The sequence below is a fragment of the Puma concolor genome, chromosome D1 (genome assembly GCF_028749965.1).
Source record: "Puma concolor isolate L17-30 chromosome D1, mPumCon1.1.hap2, whole genome shotgun sequence".
Taxonomy (NCBI): Eukaryota; Metazoa; Chordata; class Mammalia; order Carnivora; family Felidae; genus Puma; species Puma concolor.
This window is the reverse complement of record NC_141676.1, coordinates 44816930-44827809: the sequence shown is the minus strand read 5'-3', so window position 1 is coordinate 44827809 and position 10880 is coordinate 44816930.

The following is a 10880-nucleotide window of genomic DNA, read 5'->3' as shown; positions in this document are numbered from 1 at the left end:
TGAGCAGTTTCTTGCAACATAGGACCTACCCAGGCATGGGACTCTTCTAACAGGTGTCTTCTAGTTGTGATTCAGCAGTGGCAAGAGTGTTACGGTCGTTAGCTTAAAGCGCATTCATGCAACAAATATTTATTGGATGTCTATCATGTAGTGGTATCGTAAGCAATGGAGATACATAGGTGAAAAGAGCAACAAAGTCCTCACCCTCCTAGAATTTACATTCTTGTGAAAAGGAAGAGGAATAAACAGAAAATAATTTTAGATAATTATAATCAGAGGTGCCTGGGTGGCTCAGTTGTTAAGGGCCCACTTAGGCTCAGGTCATAATAATCTCACAGTTGTGAGTTCGAGCCCCGCAATCGAGCTCTGTGCTGACAGCTCAGAGCCTGGATCCTGCTTCGGATTCTGTGTCTCCCTCTCTCTGCCCCTCTCCTGCTGGTGCTCTGTCTCTGTCTCCCTCTCAAAAAAAAAAAAAAAATCTTTAGATAATTATAATCAAATGAAAATAAGTGTGTAGTGAGATACTTTAGCAGGTGTGAGATATTAAGAAATGTCTCTTTAAGAAGATGACATTTGAACTTAGATGAAATGATAAGGAGATGTATTAGTTTTCTATTGCTGCTGTAAAAACTACCACAAACAGTGGCTTAAAACACACACACACACACACACACACACACACACACACACACACACACACACACAGAAACTTATTATCATACAGTTTTTGAGCTGAGAAGTCCAAAATAGGTCTTCCTAGGCTAAATGCTAGGTGTTGCTATGGCTGCATTCCTTCTACAGGTTCTAAGAGAGAATCAGTTTTTTTGCCTTTTCCAGCTGTCCACATTCCTTGATTTGTGTCCCCATTCCTCCATCTTCAAAGCTGGCAACATCAGACTGTCCTTCTCACACTGGACCTATCTTTTCTGCTTTCCTCTTCTACTTATAAAGACCTTTGTTGATTACATTGGGCCTATGTAGATAATACAGGTAATCTCTCCATCACAGAATCACCTGTTTAGCAACCTTAATTCCACCTGCAACCTTATTTCTCCTTGCTATGAAATCTAACATATTCACAGATTGTAGGCATTAAGAAGTGGACATATGGGGTGGAGGGATAATTATTCTGCTTACCACAGGAGGCAAGGCTGAGAGAAATCTGGGGAAAAATATTCCAATGAGAGAATATCAAGAGGACAGGTTCCCCATATATGAAGCAAGCTGTATCATCTGAGAATATTTTCAGTTTCTCATTTCTGTATTTCTAATGCAAATACAGTGGAGACTAAGCCAGCCAGTTAGGTAACCTTAGAGTTTGGCTGTTCAACTGTTTTAAGCTCACCATTTGGTATGTGGATATCCTCAGATTTGGAAGATGTATTGCATAGGATCTCCAGGTATGGAATATCTACCTATTAAAACAAGGTGCTTCATAGGATCTCCAGCCACAGAATATCTACCAAATGTCTATTACAAATGCCTGATATATTATTATCTTTAGAGATTCCTTACAATTATTTTGTAATGTTTATTTATTTATTTTGAGAGCAATCATGAGCAGGGTAAGGGTGGATAGAGAGGTAAAGAGAGAATCCCAAGCAGGCTCTGCGCTGTCAGCTTGGAGCATGACAAGGGGCTTGATCTCATGCCCACTAGATCATGACCTGAGCCAATATCAAGAATCAGACACTCAACCTGAGTGCCTAGGTGCCCCATGATTCCTTAAAATTCTTATTAATTAAGAATCTTCTGGGGCACCTGGGTGGCTCAGTCAGTTAAGCGTCCAATTTTGGCTCAGGTCATGATCTCACAGTTCATAGGTTTGAGCCACATATCAGGATCTGTGCTGACAGCTCAGAGCCTGGATCCTGGAGCCTGCTTCAGATTCTGTGTCTCCCTCTCTTTCTGCCCTTTCCCCATTCATGCTCTGTCTCTCTCTCTCAAAAATAAACATTAAAAAAAAAAAAAAAGAATCTTCTAGTAAAATGGATAAAATAAGAGATCATCACTAAACTTAGTCCTCAATGTCTTACCAAAGGCCGATGAAGATGACTAAATATGGATGTTGGGACTGCAGATGGGGTACAGGGATGCCAAGGCACCAGGAGCAGTGGCATATCACCTGCAGGATCATTGGACGTCAGCCCTGCCTGCTTTCCCCAACATCATCAGGTTTGCAGGGTCTGAGCTGGCCACGACTATTAGGCAGTATTGGTATTCAGTTAAAGAATGGTCCCTTCCCATCATTTTTTACAATAAAGTATTGATCTTCATTTCAAAAATACCTTCCCATTCGTTTAAAGTAAGAACTGTCCCTTCTTTGGCATTCTCCGCCCGCCCCCCCCCCCCCCCCGCCCCCATAGTCACTGCAGTCCTGACAGCAGTCTGACAGACTAACAACACTAATGAGCTGCCTCCTCCTTCACCCACACCACCCCTTGGGGGATAGTGGTGGTAGAGGGGGTGGTCCTCACGAATCATTAAATGTCCCTCAGAACACAGATCTTTTCTTGTCACCACTTATCATGTTTTCTCACTGCTCAGCTAAGAAAAATAGCTCACTTTGTTCCCTCTCCCCGCATTTGCTCCTAGAGTGATAGAAAATGATCAGTAAAGTTTGTCTGTGGATTTTATTATGACAGGGATGTTTGGCGGGACAGGAAGTAAAGGATTTTACTGCTTCATGGCCAGGATCCCGTCTACAGTCTGCAGAGTGGAATGGATACCTGGGGAAATGTGAAAACCCTGTATATGGCTCTGACATTTGTGTGTACAGAACAGCAACGGTCTCAAGAGAGGACAGTATTGCTGTGCTGGTACAAGAGCCTCTTTCTTGGCCTTTGGGAACAGTCCCTCCAAGGGCTCATTCTGAGGGGCAGGGGCAGATGAGTGGTTTCCTGCTAGTTCTTGGATGGCTGTAACTCTGGCCTGAGCCCTGGGTGCTCACCTGACATTCCCCCCCAGTGGACAGTGTTGCAGCCAACACAAATGTATTTCTCTTGCACATTCCATTATGTGCACTCACACCTGTGTTTCATCAGAATGAGAGGAAATGAGAATCAGACGAAGTGTTGAGGTGAGCCATATTGGAACCTGAGGCAAAAGAAAAACACAATACTGATCGTGACTTTTAAAATCTTGATATCTTTTTTTTAAAGTTTATTTATTTATTTTGAGAGAGAGAGAGAGAGAGAGAAAGAGCATGGGGGAGGGGCAGAGAAAGAGGGAGAGAGAGAATCCCAAGCAGTCTCTACATCATCGGTACAGAGCCCTATGTGGGGCTCAGTCCCACAAACTGTGAGATCATGACCTGAGCCAAGATCAAGACTCCAACACTTAACCAACTGAGCCACCAAGGCACCCCTGATATCTTTAAAAAAAAATTTTTTTTAATGTTTATTTATTTTTGAGAGAGAGAGACAGAGAGACAGAGTGTGAACATAGAGAGAGGAAGACACAGAATCAGAAGCAGGCTCAAGGCTCTGAGCTGTCAGCACAGAGCCCGACATGGGGTCTTTTTTTCTTTTTTTAATGTAAGTTCTATGCCCAATGTTGGGCTGAAACTCATGAACCTGAGATCAAGAGTCACATGCTCTACTGACTGAACCAGCAGGTGCCCCCAAATTTTCATATCTTGTTCATCATGGATTTTTGCACTAATTTAGATTTTGAAGTGTTACATTAAAATATTTTCTTGATTACTGAGCTTTTTGGTGCTTCCTTAAATTTTGCTTCCAAAGTAAATGCTTCTGTTGTCTCACCCTAGTCCTGACCATGGGAAGTAGAGCACCCAAACAATCATTTTGATGACAAAGTGGGAGGTAGGAACAGGAATGAGAAACTTCTTCCCTTCACAATTTTCCCAAAGGCCAGATGGCCACAGAGAGATCACATTTCTCCAAAGAGTCATTTCTGCCATGTTCTAGGGATACTCACCTGGCCACCCCTGTCACTGCCTCTCCTCCAGCTCCATACTGGATTATCCTCTAATCTTGACATCTTCTATCCTTTCTTGTATTTAAAAAGATTAGAAGTCTAGAGTGGATGAACCCTTTATGACCATTTGTTAAAGACCCTCTTCCAAATGTGGTATCTGAGACTCAGAGGATGTATAATGCTCTATCCAAGATCACACAAGACAGCACCAACACAACCAGAAATCGGGGCTCTGGACTTGCCACATGTTCCTTCTATCATTCATCACAAAATTATTCGGCACTTACTAGATTAGTTTCTAGGGATGTAATGGTGAACAAAACCAGTCATGGGTCCCACCTTCCTGGGATTTACAGTCTTTTAGAAGATGCAAACATTAGTCAAATAATCACAAATAGACACACCATTACAAACAGTTTTCTGAAGTAAAGAACAGTTCTATAAGCATATATATCACAGGAAATGTGATCAGTGTTGGGGGGGGGGTCAGAAATTGAAGTCTGGGGCATAGAACTAGCTTATTCCCAGGGACTTAACTTCCCTAGAATAATGACCAAAAGCAAGTTTTACTGAAATTCTTCTCAAGCTACTGGTCTTCTGTGGGACACTGAGTGGCAGGTAGAAAGGAAAAGGAAAACAGATGTAACAAAAATCCATTCTTTAAAGTTTATGAATATCACTCAGAGCCACTTCAGCCCCAATTTGAAGCCTTCTTACTTTTGCTTTGCAAATGCTTTGATAAAGATTCTTATACTGTGTTTCTAAAAACAGTAACTTTTTAAAAAAAATTTTTGTTTTACATTTATTTATTTTTTGAGAGACATAGAGAGACAGAGCACAAGCAGGGGAGGGGCAGAGAGAGAGGGGATGACAGAATCGGAAGCAGGCTCCAGGCTCCAAGCTGTCAGTACAGAGCCCGATGCGGGGCTCAAACTCACAAACCGTGAGATCTTGACCTGAGATGAAGTCGGACGCTTAACTGACTGAGCCACCGAGGTGCCCCTAAAAACAGTAACTTCTAAGAAACAAAGTAAACAGCAGATGAAATTGAAGATGCTCATCAAAGAAGATTCGTCATTTTAAGACCATTCTTAAAAGTGCAGAGGAAATGTGTAACGTATTATTGGAAGATTTGGCTAAGTTTCTACAACACAAAGAAAAAACTGCTGGAATCTGAAGGATTAACTTCAGTTATCTAGAAAACACGCTTTGGGAGCCCTAATTCTTTGACAATGACGGTAAAGATAAGAAACCTTACAGCACTGGCCTGCTTCTGCAGTGGGTTTGCCTGGCCCCTCTCTTCCAGATTTTATAAATCTGTGCTCCCAGTGGACACAAGAGGAGAGTCATAAGGCTTTTGCCTTTGAGCCAAAACTAATTTTAATCATTATAGAACATAACCTAATTCTTCCATGTCATGTGTGGAACATGTCTACTTCTCAGTGACCAACCTGGTCCATCACACTGCATCTTGGGCCATCCTATTCAGCTCATTTTCTTCCAGAAAAATCTTCTGTTCTTCAGAAGAGACATTTGTAGGTGGCTGGTGGGACAGAAGGTTTATTTGTCTGGGGTTTGAAGACCAGCATTTCGAGTATGACAGAGGGAATGGGCAATTTTCTGGGCCTACAGGAGATGGAGGGCCAGTAAGACTTCACATAGGAATACTTGGCTTCTTAATTTCTGCCTATCCCAAATCATCCCACCCCAGGCCTACTCCAGACTACCTTCACTGAGGAGTCTTGAAATGCTCTGGACCATAGTGGCCTACACATCTGAGCTACTCTAGCCTTTATACTCCTTATCATTCTGATCAGCTTTCACCTCTCAGTACCTTCTCTTTTTCATTAATCCTTTGATTTTTGGAAGGTAGGATTCCTGTTTTATTCTCCTGAATCCCAATATCCTTATACATGGTTAGGGCACCATGGGCCCTAAATCCATGATAGATGATTGGCAGCTGGGAAAGTCTCCTCTGTCAAGACTCCTCCCTAGAGGGCCCTCTGGGTAGAGCGATGCAAGCCATTTTTCAGGCTCCAACAGAAGACATGTTTTGTCTCTAGGTTGGTTCATCAGGCAAACACTTGGGAAGCATTTACCTACAGCAAGGCATCGTACCATCTGCACTGAACTTGTTCTCAGAGAAGCAAAGGCCCAGACACAAAGGCAGGTCTGTTTCAGAGAAGCAGGAATAAGCCCTACTGACACTGGTCTGAAGAGCATAGTGCTCCTTCCTCCTTTACGGCCTTGTTTGAGTGTCTCTCATTCATCCTATCCGGAAGATAGAGCAGGAAGTTTCTTGATTATGCCTCACGCCACAGTGACGTATCCTTGCATCCCTTGGCAACATTTTGGGAAGGCAGAGAGTGACCTGCTATCGGAAAGTAGTATAGGGTCTACATGGCACAAAGCTTACATTAACTCTAGAAAATTTCAGAATTGGAAGGAGCATTAAGAAGCATTCAATCCAATTCAAGCTACATTTTACACATGTAGAAGCTGAGGCCCTGAGTGGACAGATTCACTCAAGGTCACATATGCAGTTGGTGGCAGGAACATGAAAGCAGTGTGCTGGTTCCTGTCCTCTGTCCATTTGCTCAGGCTGCCTCAACTGAGTGACAGTGAATTTAACTCAGGGCTGATAATATGAGGCTCTCCAATCCGAAGTCATTTCACAGATTTTTGAGTTCCAATTTAAGCAAAATGTATTTATTTGGTTAAGCAGATTTATAAACACAGAATAAACTGAGTGGTGACATTTTCTGCTGGTGCAAAATGTCTCTTTTAATCTACTTAATTATTTAGGAAATTTTATGATTTACTTTGAAATAAGTGAGTAAACACATAATTTTCTGCTGCAAAACTGAAAGTCTCCCCCACATATCCCACATGTATCTTTGGGCAATTTATCTTCTGACATTTTGTCTTTCATTACAATCAGTCTGGTTCTGAAAGACCTATGTTTTCTTTGGAACACATCTGTTGTCGTAGGGAACCAGATGTGTTAGCAAATATGGCAGAAAATAGAGAAGACTATTTGCTAATATATTTTAATAAAAAGTTTATGGTGAAACTGCAAAAATGTTAATTTTTAAGTCGAGACAAATTGGGAATGTCTGAATTTAACAATTCACAGAACATAAGGTCTAAAGTTTTAGTTTGGGGACATCGTATTTATGTGTTGATATCTTTATTTTTATTTATTCATTCATTCATTTTAAAGTTTATTTACTTATTTTATTTAAATGTTTATTTATTCTGTGAGAGAGAGAGAAAGTGTGAGCAGGGAAGGGACAGAGAAAGAGAGAGGGAGAGAGAATTCCAAGCAGGCTCCACACTGTTGAGCATGAAGCCCGATACAGGGCTCAATCTCACAAACTGTGAGATCATGACCTGAGTGGAAATCAAGAGTTGGATGCTTAGCCAACTGAGCCACCCAGGTGCCCCTATTTATGTTTGAGAGGGAGAGAGAGCACAAGCAGAGGAGGGGCAGAGAGAGAGAGACAGAGGGAGGGAGACAGAATCCCAGGCAGGCTCTATACTGTCAGTGTGGAGCCAGAGGCGGGGCTCGAACCCACAGACCATGAGACCAAGACCTGAGCTGAAACCTACAGTCAGAGGCTTAACCTTCTGAGCCACCCAGGTGCCTCTGTGTTGACATCTTTATAACACAATCATACAATTAAGTTTACAATCAAACTTCCCAAATTTCCCTGTGGTAAAGCTATACAGATAGTATAATGAACATCTTTCTTCACACTGGTTCTCTATGTTTGAGATAATTAGCTTAGTGTAGGTTTCCAAACGTTGAATTAGTAAACTCATTAGTCAGGGTTCTCCAGGGAAACAGGACCTGTAGGATTTCGATTTAGAGATAGAGGTAAAAATGTACAGATGTGTAATTATAAGAGCAGATGTATTATAGGAATTGACTTACATGATGATGGAGGCTGAGAAGACTCATGATCTGCTCTCTGCAAACTGGAGAACCAGGAAAGCTGGTGGTATAATTTAGTCCAGGTCTGAAGTCCTGAGGAACTGGGGAGCCGATGTGTAAGTCTGAGTCCACAGGCCCAAGAACCAGGAGTGCCGATGCCTGAGAGCATGAAAAGATGGTGCAGCAATAGCAGTCAGAGTCACCAGCTGGTCAAGCTTACCACAATCCACTGTCAGTCTCCAAGATCCATCTTTCTTCTGAACAGTTCAAATAGGAAAATTAAATAGGGATGTGTGACAATCACCAATCTTGTATCTTTCAAGTCCTTGATGGTGGCACCAATCTCTATGATTCCTCCAAAGATGCGGTATTGCATTCAAGTCACTATTTTCCTAGGTAGAGGCCGTTCTGATGACTTTCAGTTGGTCTCTCCCATCACAGAAGCCCTTACTCCACAGTTCGGGAAACAAATGTGAGGATTTTGCAAGTTCTCAGTAGGTCTATTCCAATGATAAATTCTGGAAATGGGGAAATAATCACAGAATGGGTTCGGAGACCCACTGGACCCACAGTGAAATGGACCTGAGCTAAAACTCCATTGATCACCTGACCTACACAAGCATATATTCTGACTTCATGGCCACAGTGATGTTCCAGGTCCCCTGGAGTTAGTGTCAGTTTGGAGTCAGCATCCAGTAGTCTCTAAAAGATCAGATTATTTCCTTTTCTTCAATGTACAGTTATGCTGGTAAAAACCTGTAGGTCTCTTTGAGGACCTCTGGGAAAAAGATTAGCGGTATAAATTTTTGATGGTATACTATGGTCCTTTCTCAAGGACCTTCATTCAAAGGAGTTTCTTGGTCTCTAAACTGTCTCAACTCTGAGAACTGATTGCGGGTCCATGACTCTCTGTTTTCTTTATTTAAGTTAGATTTGTGTTAACTTGATCTAAAACTTCTCTGATTATACAGATCAAGTAAGAGTTTAGTAGGCTTCCTAACTATCTCACTTTTAGGAATCCTTTGATAAACTAGGCAATGCCGTAGGTCTGCGTAAGTCAGAATACTTTGATTGCTGCTTTGACCCTGTTGTCTGTTATGGTAACCACATGCACCTTGCTTTTGGTTGTGAGTGCCATCACTTGGCTCCTGCCACCCTGGGATCCAATTACTCCTGCTGTATTTCGGTTTCCCAATTGAGTGGCTGCCGTTCCCACTGTAAACATCTGGCCTACAGAAAAGAGTGACCACAAAGCTCTTCAAGGATGCTAGGGCTCCCCTCATGAATTAATTTCTCACAGTGTTGGTGAAAGTTACATCATCTGGACCCTCCCACTGTGAGTGGGTAGGTCTTAAATGACCAACTCCCTCAAACATTCCAATCTCAAACTTCTGGAATCCCTTACTCTACCATTAAAGCAAGGGAGGTAAAATATTTCCAGCTCACTGATGATAGACCATCTTTTGGTTTACGTTTCAGCCAACTAAACAAATTATTAGAGCCTTAAAAAAAAAAAAAAAAAAACTACCTGAACTGCAACGTTTAGTGCAGAATTTCTGCTTAGTGAGCCCGTATCAATAAATTTAGCCTGCTCCAATTTTATGCTTCTTCTACGCTTACCTTGTACTCTTAATACCCATTCCCACACACATTCCCCAGATTTCTGCTCGTATAAATTAGAAAACTCAGATAGTTCTTTTGGAGTTTAGTGCACCTCCTCATGGGTCACACTTTTTACCTCACCTTTAGAGTCCTGCTGGGACCTGTGTCTAGTTAGAGGTCTGCAAGCAAAGAGGGGATGTGGAATTGGGTTCTGAGGAGAATCAGCATTGTCTAGCATGACAACTGCCTCAGGGGAGGCCATTGTTGTTTCCTTGCCCTACGCCCTACACATATCTTTTCATCTGGCTGTTCATCTGCACCCTTTACCATCTTTTTTAATAAACTGGTAAATATGTTTCCCTGAATTCTGTCAGCCACACTAGCAAATTAATTGAACCTGAGGAGAGGATCATGAGGAGACTCTGATTTGTGGCCAAGTCAGAGAGAAATTGTGGGTAACTGGGGGATCTGTCGCTTGTGATGGGCATCTGAAGTGAAGACAGGAGCACTCTTGTGAGACTGGGCCCTTAACCTATGGGATCTGACATGATCTTCAGGTAAACAGTGTCAGAATTGGTTTAATTGTAGAACACCCAGCTGGTGTTGCAGACAACAGTTTGGGGCGGGGGGGACTCTTACACATGTGGTGTCAGAAGTGTTGTGAGTGTGGTGTAGTGTGAGAGTAAAGGAGACACACAAGGAAAACTGGATTTTTCCCTAATACACTGCTGGATTCCTAAGCATTCCCATGTGGGTACCCTGCTACCTGGATCCTGGATTTGATGGCTCCCCAAGGACAAGTACCACAGTTCTCTCTGATAATATCTTAATATACAGCAGACTAGCAACGATGTCATTTTCTTTCTGCTTTCTTTCTCAATAGGCCCTTTGATAGAAGGCTCTTGGCTCTACACTTCCAAAACTATAATCTCTGTGTGGTTTGGAACACTCCAGTTAATTAGAGATCTTCAAATCCTGCCAAGATAAGAGGAAGGGCCAGGCTTAGAAAAATACTGTCTTGCTCACACATAGGTTGATCCAAAAGCAGTATTTTAACCTAAGCTCTGAAATATAATTTTTCAGTAACTATTATCTTAGGGAAAATGAAACTTTGAAAAAATGTATTTTGCCTACTTGATATTTTACTCAATTTCAGAACTTTGTAATAATCTCTCAGCTATGAATCTGCTGATTGCCTAGAATTTATTTAAAATCAAAGTTAAACAAGTTATTTTGTTTTTGTCAGGTTGTGTGTGTGTGTGTGTTTCAGTGGTAATGGTATTAAATTTCCAAAGAGTACAAAATTTGTTTAAAATATATACAGTTGGGGCGCCTGGGTGGCTCAGTCAGTTAAGCGTCCGACTTTGGCTCAGGTCACGATCTTGCGGTTCGTGGGTTCAAG